We start from the raw sequence: 13774 nt of genomic DNA on the forward strand, positions 1-13774 counted from the left end.
ATTTTTAAAATTAATTAATTAATTAATTTCATTATATCATTGGATATAATTTCATTATATCATTGGATATATTCTTATTTATGTTTCAAATGTTATCTGCTTTCCCAGTTTCCCCGCTCCGGGATAGCCCCTATCCCATCCTCCCTCCTCCTACTTCTATGAGGGTGTTCTTCCACCCACCCCCTCCCATTTCCCTGGCCTCCATTCCCCTTCACTGGGGCGTCTATCAAGACTTCATAGGGCCAAGCTTCTCTCTCCCATTAATGTCTGACAAGGCAATCCTCTGCTACATAAGCAGCTGGAGCCATGCGTACCCCTTGGTCGATGGCTGAGTCCCTGAGAGCTTTTTTGTCAGACCGATTTTTGAGACAGAGTCTGTTTATATAGACCTGTCCCATCTTGAAACTTGATTTGTAGACCAGGCTGGCCACAAACTCACAGAGATCCACTTGCCGCTGCTTTTCCAGAATTCTAGGGTTAAAGATGTACTCCACTGTGCCCCCACCATAGCAGCCAATTATTAAAAATTGTAAGCTTACTTAATGTTCTTTAAAAATGTGAGGTGAGCAAGCAACTTTCCCGGCAGCTGGCTGACACATACAAGGTGCTGAAGAACTATGGTGGTAACTTTTCTAATGCTCTAGCTCAGAGAGCTGGCCGCTCCTGGTCCTGATTCTACAGCTAGTGTTGTAGACAGAGTTCCCAGTCATTTACACGTGACACTGAAGCTCTGCTTTCAGCAGTGTTCTCTGTAGTGGCACATCACACATGTCCTACTGCTTAGTTCCTACTCCCCATTGAGAGAAGGGGGGATGAAAACATTCCACAGATTTGAAACGAAATTGAATTAAACTCAAGACACTGTGCCTGGTATCTTGAACTAGTGCAAGATAACACTGGCTCTACAGGAACCAGCTCTGGAGAAAATAGGTAACTGGAAATTCCATGAGCAGCAATGTCCTCCCTCTACACACTCCTCGGGGATCTGTATACATTTGGTGGACATAAAATCAAATAGGTACAGACATGCATACACATAAAAATAAATCATGATCAAAATAAATTATAAAAATTGCCACATTATTCTGCATCTATGTTGCTATGATAAAACACCATTAACAAACACAACTTAGGAGAAAAGGGTTTAGTTTTTCCTACAGGTTAAGGTCTTATTATCATGAGAATTTCAGGCAGAAACTCAAGGGGTAACCCAAGGCAGGAACAAGTGCAGAGCCCACAGAGGATACTGCTTATTGGCTTGCTTCTGACTTCTATTCAGCCTCCTGTCAACTCTAAAGAAAAGTTGCACTTCACTAGAGATGTATCAATGCCTCATGAGCTAGGTCCTCCTATATTAATTAGTAATCAGTAAAATGCCCCACATATTTGCTCAGAGGCCAATCTGATGAAGCCAACTCCACAATTAAGGTTTTCTCTTCCCAGGTGTGTTAAGATGACAATCATAATTAGCCACCACTTTGTCAATCTGACACAAAAACATAACACTGTTAAACCATAACCTGTCAAAGATGAGGTAGTTGTAATGTAGAATTACATTGGGTCTTTATGCCTACTCCATTGATCTTTGTGTCTGATTTTGTGCTGGTACCATGCTGTTTTTATTACTATAGCTCTGTGATATAATTTGAAATTAAGGATGGTGATACCTACAGAAATGTTATTTTTGTTCAGATTACTTTAACTATCTCTGTGTGGTGGGGTTTTTTTGTTGTTGTTTTTGTGTGTGCCTTCATATAAAATTTGAGATAGATTTTCTATGTCTGGAAAAAAAGATTTTGGTATTTTGGTTGAGATTGCATTGAATCTGTGGATTGTTTTGGTAGGGTAGCCATTTTATAATATTAATCTTGCTAACTCATGAGTGTAGGAGGTATTTCTATCCTTTTGTGTCTTCATTTTTTTCAAATTTTTCTTCTTTCATTGCAAAGGCCTTCTATTTCCTTGACTATATTTATTCCCAGGTATTTTTTTAAATTTGTTTTTATGGCTATTGATTTCTTTCTCAGTATGGTGATCATTGGCATATAAGAAAGGAACTTACTTTTGTATCCTGACATTTTGTTTATAATATTTATCTCCTTTAAGAATGAGTGTGTGTGTGAGAGAGAGAGAGAGAGAGAGAGACTTTTGGATTGTTCAGATATAAAATCATGTCATCTTCAAATAGGGTTACTTTGACTTCTTTCCGTATGTGAGTCCTTTTTATTCCCATTTCTTGTCTTATTGCTCTAGCTAAGATTTCAAATACTATACTAAATGTGAGGACATAGTGGACACTCTGATTTTATTTCTTGTCTTAATGGGAACCCTTGGAGTTTTTCTCCATTCACCATGATGTTGGCTACAGGTTTGTTGTATGTAGCCTTTTTTTTTTATTGAATATCGTCTTCATTTACATTTACATTGCCAATGGTAAAACGTTTCCAGATATCCCCCTCCCCTATGACCCCTAACCCCTCTCCTTCCTCCTTCCCCCTACTTCCACCTATATGCCTCTCCACCCAACACACTCCCTCCTACCCCCCCCCTCAATTTTTCTTTGTTGGGGCCTCTGTTGAACCTTTACCTGACCAAGGAACATTCCTCCCACTGATGCCCAACAAAGCCTTCCTCTGCCACATTTTTGGCTGGAACCATGTGTGCCCCTTGGTTGATGGTTCAGTCCCTGGGAGTCTTGGGGCATCTGGGTGGCCGAAATCATTGTTCTTCACATGGGGCTGTAAACCCCTTCAGATCCTCTGGACTATCCTCCAGCTCCTCCATTGGGGTCCCCATGCCCAGTCCAATAGTTGGTTGCTAGCATCTGCCTCTGTATTTGTAAGGCACTGGCAGGGCCTCTCTGGAGACAACCATGGCATGCTCCTTTTGGTATACACTTCTTGTCATCCATAGTAGTGTCAGGGTTTGTTGACTATTTATAGGATGAATCCCCAGGTAGGGCAGTCTCTGGGTGGCCTTTACTTCAGTCTCTGCTCCACACATTGTCTACCTTATTGCTCCCGTGACTTTTTTGTTCCCTTTCTTAAAAGAACCAAAGCACCCTCACTTAAATCCTCCTTCTTGAGCTTGGTGAATTGTAACTTGTTTATTTTGAGTTTTTGAGCTAACATCCACTTATTAGTGAGTGCATACCATGTGTGTTCTTTTGTGATTGGGTTGCCTCACTCAGAATGACACTTTCTAGTTCCATCCATTTGCCTAAGAATTTCATGAATTCATTGTTTTAATAGCTGAATAGTACTCCATTGTGTATTTTCTATATCCATTCTTCTGTTGAGGGACATCTGGGTTCTTTCCAGCTTCTGGCTATTATAAATAAGGCAGCTATGAACATAGTGGAGCATGTATCCTTATTACATGTAGTAGCATCTTCTGGGTATATGCCCAGGAGTGGTATAGTTGGGTCTGCTGGTAGTAGTATGTCTAATTTTCTGAGGAATCTCAAAACTGATTTCCAGAGTGGTTTTACCAGCCTGCAATCCCACCAACAATGGAGAAGTGTTCCTTTTTCCCTATATCCTCTCCAGCAACTGCTGTCCCCTTAGTTTTTAATCTTAGCCATTCTGACTGGTGAAGGTGGAATCTCAGTGTTGTTTTGATTTGCATTTCCCTGATAACTAAGGATGCTGAACATTTCTTTAGGTACTTTAGAGCCATTTGAGTTTTCTCAGTTGAGAATTCCCTGTTTAGCTCTGTACCCCATTTTTAATAGGGTAATTTGACTTTCTGGAGACTAACTTCTTGAGTTATTTATATATATTGGATATTAGCCCCTCTATTGGATGTAGGGTTGGTAAAGATCTTTTCCCAATTTGTTGGTTGCTGTTTTGTCCTATTAACTGTGTCCTTTGCTTTACAGAAGCTTTGTAGTTTTATGAGGTCCCATTTGTTGGTTCTTGTTCTTAGAGCATAAGCTATTGGTGTTCTGTTCAAGAACTTTTCCCCCGTACCTACGTGTTCAAGATTCAACCCCACTTTCTCCTCTATAAGCTTCAGTGTGTCTTTTTTTTTTAATGTGTAGATCCTTGATCCACTTGGACTTGGGCTTTTTTACAAGGAGATAAGAATGGACCAATCTGCATTTTTCTGCATGCAGATCTCCAGTTGATCCAGCACCATTTGTTAAAAATAGTATCTTTTTTCCACTGGATGGTTTTAGCTCCTTTGTCAAATATCAAGTGACCAAATGTGTGTGGGTTCATTTCTGGGTCTTCAATTCTATTCCATTGATCTTTCTACCTGTCTGCATACCAATACCAAGCAGTTTTTATCACTACTGCTCTGTAGTAGAGCTTGAGGTCAGGGATGGTGATTCCTCCAGAATATCTTTTTGTTGTGGAGAATAGTTTTTGCTATCCTGGGTTTTTTTTTGTTATTCCAGATGAATTTGAGCATTGCCTTTTCTAGATCTACGAAGAATTGATTTGGGATTTTGATGGGGATTGCATTGAATCTGTAGATTGCTTTTGGCAAGATGGCCATTTTTACTATATTGATCCTACCAATCCATGAACATGGGAGATCTTTCCACCTTCTGAGACTTTCTTTGATTTCTTTCTTCAGAGACTTAAATTTCCTGTCATATAGATCTTTCACTTGCTTTGTTAAGGTCACACCTAGGTATGACATATTTTTGGGACCATTGTGAAGGTTGTCATTTCCCTAATTTCTTTCTCCTCTTGTTCATCCTTTGAGTAGAGCAAGATTACTGATTTGCTTGAGTTAATTTTATATTCAGGACTTTGCTGAAGTTGTTTATCAGATTTAGGAGTTCTCTGGTGGAAGTCTTGGGGTTGCTTAAGTATACTACCATATCATCTGCAAATAGTAATATTTTGACTTCTTCCTTTCCAATTTGTATACATTTGACCTCCTTTTGCTGCCTGATTGCTCTGGCTAGGGCTTCAAGTACTATATTGAATAGATAGAGAGAGAGTGGGCAGCCTTGTCTGGTCTCCGATTTTAGTGGGATTGCTTCAAGTTTCTCTCCATTTAACTTGATGTTGGCTTCAAGTTTCTCTTCATTTAACTTGATTTCTTTCAAAGAACCAGCTCCTTGTTTAGTTGACTCTTTGTATAGTTCTTTTTGTTTCTGTTTGGTTGATTTCGGCGCTAACTTTGATTATTTCCTGCTCCTCTTGGGGGTATTTGCTTCCTTTTGTTCTAGCGCTTTCAAGTGCACTGTCAAGCTGTTAGTGTAAGCTCTCTCCATTCTCTTTATTGTAGGCACTCAGAGTTATGAGTTTTCCTCTTAGCACTGCTTTTATTGTGTCCCACAGATTCTGGTATGATGTGTCTTCATTTTCATTAAATTCTAAAAAGTCTTTAATTTCTTTATTTCTTCCTTGACCAAACTATCATTGAGGAGAGCATTGTTCAAGGTCCATGTGTATGTGTGTTTTCCATTGCTTTTGTTTGAGCTTAAGACCGGTCTTAGGGCTGTGGTGATCTGATAAAATACATGGAATAATTTCAATATTTCTGTACCTGTTGAGACCCGTTTTGTGACCAATTATATGGTCAATTTTTGAGAAGGTACCATGAGGTGCTGAGAAGAAGGTATATTCCTTTGCTTTAGGGTGGAATGTTCTATAAATGTCTGTTAGATCCATTTGGTCCATAACTTCAGTCAGTTTCACTGTATCTCTGTTTAGCTTCTGGTTCCATGCCTTGTCCATTTTTGACAGTGGGGTGTTGAAGTCTCCCACTATCATTGTGTGGGGTGCAATGTGTGCTTTGAGCTTCATTAAAGTTTCTTTAATGAATGTGGGTGCCCTTGCATTCGGAGCATAGATGTTCAGAATTGAGAGTTCATCTTGGTAGACTTTTCATTTGACCAGTATGAAGTGTCCCTCCTTATCTTTTTTAACAACTTTTGGTTGAAAGTCAATTTTATCTGATGTAAGAATGGCTACTCCAGCTTGTTTCTTGGGACCATTTGCTTGGAAAATTGTTTTCCAACCTTTGACCCTTATATAGTGACTATCTTTGTCACTGAGGTGGGTTTCTTATATGCAGCAAAACATTGGATCCTGATTACATATCCAGTCTGTTAGTCTATGTCTTTTTATAGGGGAATTGAGACCATTGATATTAAGAGATATTAAGGAAAAGTGATTGTTGCTTACTGTTTTCTTCTTAGTTAAAGGTGAAATTCTGGTTGTGTATATCTATCTTCTATTGGATTTGCTGAAAGATTACCTTGTTGATTTTTCTATGGTGTGGTTTGCTTCCTTGTATTGGCATTTTCCACTCATTATCCTTTGCAGAGCTGGATTTGTGGAAAGATATTGTGTAAATTTGCTTTTGTCATGGAATGCTGTTTTCTCAGTCTATGGTAATTGAAAGTTTTGCTGGGTATAGTAGTCTGGGCTGACATTTATGTTCTCTTAGGGTCTGTATGACATCTGTCCAGGATCTTCTGGCTTTCATAGTCTCTGGGGAGAAGTCTGGTGTAATTCTGATAGGTCTGCCTTTATATGTTACTTGATCTTTTTCTCTTACTGCTTTTAATATTCTTTCTTTGTTTAGTGCATTTTGTGTTTTGATTATTATGTGACAGGAGGTATTTCTGCTCTGGTACAATCTGTTTGGAATTCTGTAAGCTTCTTGTATGTTCATGAGCATCTCTTTCTTTAGGTTAGGGAAGTTTTCATCTATAATTTTGTTAAAGATATTTACTGGGCCTTTAAGATGTAAATCCTCCCTTTCTTATATACTTATAATCCTTAGGTTTGGTCTTCTTATTGTGTCCTGGATTTCTTGGATGTTTTGGGTTATAAGCTTTTTGCATTTTGCATTTTCTTTGTCTGTTGAGTCAATGTTTTCTATGGAATCTTCAGCATCTGAAATTCTTTCTTGACAAAGAGGCTGAAAACATCCAATGGCAAAAAGATAGCCTTTTCAACAAATGGTGCTGGTTCAACTGGAGGTCAGCATGCAGAAGAATGCGAATTGATCCATCCTTGTTTCCTTGTACTAAACTCAAATCCAAATGGATCAAGGACCTCCACATAAAGCCAGACACTCTGAAGCTACTAGAAAAGAAACGGGGGAAGACCCTTGAGGACATCGGTACAGGGAGAAAGTTTCTGAACAGAACACCAATAGCGTATGCTCTAAGAGCAAGAATTGACAAATGGGACCTCATAAAATTACAAAGTTTCTGTAAGGCAAAGGACACCATCAAGAGGACAAACCGGCAACCAACAAATTGGGAAAAGATCTTCACCAATCCTACATCAGATAGAGGGCTAATATCCAATATATATAAAGAACTCAAGAAGTTAGACTCCAAAAAACCGAACAACCCTATTAAAAAATGGGGTACAGAGTTAAACAAAGAATTCTCACCTGAAGAACTTCGGATGGCGGAGAAGCATCTTAAAAAATGCTCAACTTCATTAGTCATTAGAGAAATGCAAATCAAAACAACCCTGAGATCTCATCTTACACCAGTCAGAATGGCTAAGATTAAAAATTCAGGAGACAGCAGGTGTTGGAGAGGGTGTGGAGAAAGAGGAACACTCCTCCACTGCTGGTGGGGTTGCAAATTGGTACAACCACTCTGGAAATCAGTCTGGCGGTTCCTCCGAAAACTGGGCACCTCACTTCCAGAAGATCCTGCTATACCACTCCTGGGCATATACCCAGAAGACTCCCCACCATGTAATAAGGATACATGCTCTACTATGTTCATAGCAGCCCTATTTAAAATTGCCAGATGCTGGAAAGAACACAGGTATCCCTCAACAGAAGAGTGGATGCAAAAAATGTGGTATATCTACACAATGGAGTACTATTCAGCCATTAGAAACAATGAATTCACGAAATTCTTAGGCAAATGGATGGAACTAGAGAACATCATACTAAGTGAGGTAACCCAGACTCAAAAGGTGAATCATGGTATGCACTCACTAATAAGTGGATATTAACCTAGAAAACTGGAATACCCAAAACATAATCCACACATCAAATGAGGTACAAGAAGAAAGGAGGAGTGGCCCCTGGTTCTGGAAAGACTCAGTGAAACAGTATTCGACAAAACCAGAACGGGGAAGTGGGAAGGGGTGGGTGGGAGGACAGGGGAAGAGAAGGGGGCTTACGGGACTTTCGGGGAGTGGGGGGAGCCTAGAAAAGGGGAAATCATTTGAAATGTAAATAAATTATATCGAATAAAAAAAAAGGAAAAAAATAAAAAAAAAAAATAAAAAAAAGAAATTCTTTCTTCTATCTCTTGTATTCTGTTGTTGATGCATCTATGACTCCTGAATTCTTTCCAAGGTTTTCTATCTTCAGAGATGTCTCACTTTGTGATTTCTTTGTTGATTCTATTTCCAGTATCAGATCCTGGGTAGTTTTGTTCAGTTCCTTCACTTGTTTGTTTGTTTTTTCCTGAAATTCTTTAAGAAATTTTTGTGATTCCTCTTTAAGGGTTTCTACCTGTTGATCCATGTTCTCCTGTGTTTCTTTCAGGGATTTTTGTGATTCTTCTTTAAGGGCTTCTGTATGTTGATCCATGTTCTCCCATAATTCCCTATGGGATTTTTGTATTGCCTCTTTAAGGACTTCTACCTGTTGACCCATGTTCTCCCGTATTTCTTTAAGAGATTTTTGTGTTTCCTCTTTAAGGGATTCTACCTTTTGATCCATATTCTCTTGTCTTTCTTTAAGGGATTTTTGTGTTTCTACCTGTTGACCCATGTTCTCCTGTATTTCTTTAAGGGAATTATTTATGTCCTTCTTGAAGTCCTCCATCAACAATATGAGATATGATTTTAAATCTTACTCTTGCTTTTCTGATGTGATGGAGTATGCAGGATTTGCTGTTGTGGGAGAACTGGGTTCTGATGGTGCCATGTTGCTTTGGTTACTGTTGGCAATGATCTTGCGTTTGCCTTTGGCCATCTTATTATCTCTAGTGTTAGTTGGTCTTGTGGTCTCTATCTTCTCTGTCCTGCTGGCCTGTGTTTCTGTACTCCTGGGTTTCCTTTTCTCTTCAATGCCCTGCAAACAGCTGGTTCTCCAGAAAGTATCAGGTGATGGAGTCTTTCCTGTGGGAGACTTGGCAAGGGTCGAATGCCCTGCAGGCTGCTATTTCTCAAATGTTCTGCTGCTGCCAGATTTCAAATGCTCTGCTGATGCTGGTCCTCGAATGCCCCGCTTCTATCAGTTCGAATGCACCTACTGGTGCCAGTTCTCGAATGACCTGCTTCTGCCAGTTCTTGAATGCCGTGCTCCTGCCCGTTCTCTAGAGAGTATCAGGAAGTAGGCTCTTCCCTGGGTCATAAGGGGCACAGGTCAAATAACCTGCTCCTGCCAGTTCTCCAGAGAGTATCAGGAAGCAGGATCTTCCCTGTGTCAGATGTGGCACAGGTCTACCACATCTGATGGCTGGGGCAGTGACAATTAACCTATGCCTACCAGTTCTCTAGAGAGTATCAGGGAGTGGGATCTTCCCCGTGTCACATGTGGCACAGGTCTCTGAGAGCAGGACTCCCTCTAAACACAGGACTCCCTGCAGGTCAAACATTCCCCTGCAGGACACGTTCCCAGACAGCTGCAGAGCAGCCCAGCTCCCACGAGCAGAAGGAACCCAGGCGGACTGTGTCCAGAGCGATCCCCCCACTCCACTGTTTCCTGTGTACCCAGCTGAGCTGGCTGCCTGGTCACTATGTAGCCTTTTTTATGTTCAGATATGTTCCCTCCAGTCCTAGGCTCTCCATAATTTCTGTCATGAAGGAATATCAGATTTAGTCAAAGCCTTTTCTGTATCTAATGAGATGATCATGTGATTTCCTCTTTACATCTATATTATGGGTAACATTTACTGATCTATATATGTTAATTCATCTTTGAATCTCTAGAGTGAAGCCAACTTGGTCATGATGAATGAGTTTTATAATATGATTTTGTTGTTTGTTAGTGTTTTATTAAGAAGTTTTGGATCTAAATTCAGTGGGAAGATCATTCTGTAATTTTCTTTTTTATTGTTGTTCTATCTTTGATTTTGGTATTAGGGCAATACTGATTCCTTAAAAAGATGTTGGAAGTCTTTTCCTCCCTTTTTACTTAATGAAGTAATTCCTAAGGTGCAATAACAGAATTAATAAACAGAAGTTCTCTCTCTCTCTCTCTCTCTCTCTCTCTCTCTCTCTCTCTCTCTTTCTCTTTCTCTCCCCCTCTCCTCCTCTCACACCTTTTCTCTCCCCCTCCTCCTCTTCCCCACTGTTTTCCTTTTTCCCTTTCCTCTTCTGTCTGGTTTGGTTTTGTTTTTGTCTCCAGAATTGTTGCCTCAGACCAGACTGAAATGCAGATGAAATCCCCCTGGGCCTGAGAAGAGAAAAGGGAGCACACAGAGGAGGCACTGTAAACCCAAGTAGCAGGAAGCATCTGAAGAGGGAAACTCTCTGAAGCACAGCTTTACCCAAATAAGTGCTAATAATTGGAAAGACAGACTCTAGAAAGCAGAGCTTTCGGATAACTAGCAGTTACATTTGTCCACCAGTAACCCAGAGTCTATAATTTAGTAAGGACAATTCATTGGATATTTAAGGTATAAAATAACCACCTTAAACTACTCTTATACTTTTCAGAATAAAATGCTCATAGTCACATACATATAGGCATATATATGATGTTTATGACATGCCCCTACATCTCTGTGTATTTAAACAGAATTTTTATTAAGGTTGCTATTTATATAAATGTATATATATATATATATATATGTGTGTGTGTGTGTGTGTGTGTGTGTGTATAGATATATGTTTGCTAAAGATTTTATGTTAAATCTATATTGAATAAGATTGTTTTTTCATGATAAAATTACAAAGATGCCAGCTTCTCTAGACAGTGACATTAATAGTTGGATACAATTTTTCTATTACTATTCATTTAACAGACAAAATTTATTAAATCTTAGCAATAAGAGTAACAGGCATTATACACTTAAGGGGCAGTTAAATTACTGAAATATAATTGTGCAGGTGTGTTTTATATCAACTTGATACAAGCTAGTGTCACTTGGAAAGAAGAAACTACAGTTGAGAAAATGCACCCACCAGACTGGACTATGGAAAGGGTTCAGCCCACTGTAGGCAGTGTTGTGTTTTATAAGAAAACAGAAGCCAGGGATATGTTTGGTGGAGACATTGTATGGTAAGATGGTAAGTTGGGGGGGAGGGGATGTCTCTGCAGGCCCATCCCTTTCCCCTGAAGTACCAGCTACGAAGGTGTAGTATAGAATAGAGGTTATTTAGGGCACAGGGAGGGGAGTTGATGGAGTAGTAAAAACAGAGAAAGGTAAACAGGAAGAGGGGGAGGGGGAAGGAGAAGGGGAGGTAGAGGGGGAGAGAGAGGGAGATGGAGAGAGAGAGAGAGGCGGGGAGGGAGGGAGAAAGGGAGAGAGGCTGGTCATGAGTACGTGGAGAGAGAAGGGAGAAAGGGGGAAGAGAGGAAGAGGGGAAGAAGAGAAGAGCAAGAGAGTGAGGAGGGGGCAAGCAGCCCCTTTTATAGTGAGTCAGGCATACATGGCTATTGCCAGGTAACTGTGTGGCAGGGCCTAGAAGAAATGCTAACAGGCCGTGCTGTCTCTGGGCACATGGTCCTATATTATATAAGAAATCAGGCTGAGCAAGCCAGGAGAGCAACCCCATAACAAACAGCCCTCCAGGCCTCTGCCTCCAGTTTCCTGCCTTGATCTTCTGCCCTGACTTCCCTGAATGATGGACTTATAAGCTATCAGCTGAAACAAACCCTTTCCTCCCTAAGTTGGTTTTGGTCATGGCTTTTATCACAGGAGTAGAAAAGTGAGACAGAAAACTGTGGATTGCTCAGAAATGTATAAGTAGAAATGGCTTTCTACTAGACAATTTTAAAATGTAATTTTAGAAGACGGAGAGATAAAGATTTAAAGATAGGACTACACAAGGGGACAGTTCTTATGTGGGCTTTGCTTTGTAGGGGAATGTGGACAACATACATTGAGTGTTGAAGCTGAGGTGAGCTGATTTTACTATTGAGATGATAAAGCTAATGATCAGAATAACTCATGAGCTCGCCTCTGGGCATCAGTTCTTGCTGGTGGAGGAGATAATGTGCTTTGTTGTAAATAATGCTAGAAGATTAATGAACTTAAGACATGCTTTGTGTCTTACTCAGGGTTTCTATTCCTGCACAAAAATCATGACCCACAAGCAAATTGGGGAGGAAAGGGTTTATTCAGCTTACACTTCCACATGCTGTTGATCACCAAAGGAAGTCAGGACTGGAACTCCAGCAGGTCAGGAGGCAGGAGCTGATGCAGAGGCCATGGAGGGATGTTTCTTACTGGCTTGCTACCCCTGGCTTGCTCAGCCAGATCTCTTATAGAACCCACAAGGGGCCCTTCCTCCCTTGATCCCTAATTGAGAAAATGCCCCACAGCTGGATCTCATGCAGGTACTTCCCCAACTGAAGTTCCTTTCTCTGTGATAACTCCAGTCCTTGTCAAGTTGACACACCAAACCAGCTGGCTAGTTTTGTATGTCAACTTGACATACTCTAAAGTCACCAGAGAAAAAGGAGCTTCAGGTAAGAAAATGTCCCCATGAGATCCAGCCATAAGGTACTTTCTCAATTAATAATCAGCGTAGGTGGTGCTATCTCTGGGCTGGTGGCCCTGGGTTCTATAAGAAAGCAGATTGAGAAGCCATGGGAAGCAAGCCAGTAAGCAGCACCCTTCCATGCCTCTGCTTCAGCTCCTGCCTCCAGGTTCCTCTCTGAGTTCCTGTCCTGACTTCCTACAGATGGACCATGATCTGGAAGTCTTAGCTGGACATTCGTGTGTCTCACACAGACATATGCAGAGTCATCTTACTGTTTGTCTCCTCACTTCCCTGTGCCTCACCCCTTCCACTCACATACACAGAAACCCAGCAGGTCAGTTGCCAGGGCAACTGTCATTCATTCCTAGTAGCTGTGTAAAACTCCACAGTGTGGATGGTATCACAATTTATCTGCTAAAAGGCATTTACTTCACAATGCTCTACAATTTTCTGTAAGAAGTTAATTATTGGAAATTTCATGATACATACATACAAATATATACAAGTATATATACAAGTATATCAACTTCATTAGTAGGCAAATGTTTTTCTTATTTCAGGCCTTAATGGGTTTTTTAAAATTTCTTTTGTGCGATGTCACTGTGTGATGCTGGTTGGACCGGAACTCTGGACTTAAATTCATAGACATCTTTCTACTTCTTATGATACCCGTAGTGTAACCCTCATAAACATGGTTGTCAAGGACATCAGTCCCACCTGAAAGCCCAGCCAATGAACAACCACTCCACTAACAATGACACCATTGTTAGACTTCATCTGTGTATTTAACTGGCACATCCCAAATGTGACTGTCCCCTTTGTCCTAAGAAGGCGCCAACAAACTAGAGGGCCAGCCCCATGTACACTTGCCCCAGTGGCTCTCCCAGTGTGTGCACTGGCCTGGATGACCCCTCCTGGCATGTGCGCCTGCCTTCATAGCCCTCTCCTGTGTGTTGCCTGGCTGTGGACGTGATGGTTTCACTCCTGTGACTGGGGGATGATTGGGAAACTTTGGGATAGTTAGAAAGAGATTGTTACCACCTTCTCTTCACATTGTACTTTCCCTTGCATTCTGTATGCTTTCCCCCCTACTTATTCAATTCTTCATGTTATGTGTAGCCTTTCTGTAGATAGAATGCAATGAAGACTTAGGAGTTTGCCTGTCC

The sequence above is a fragment of the Apodemus sylvaticus genome, chromosome 14 (assembly GCF_947179515.1).
Source record: "Apodemus sylvaticus chromosome 14, mApoSyl1.1, whole genome shotgun sequence".
NCBI classification, from domain to species: Eukaryota; Metazoa; Chordata; class Mammalia; order Rodentia; family Muridae; genus Apodemus; species Apodemus sylvaticus.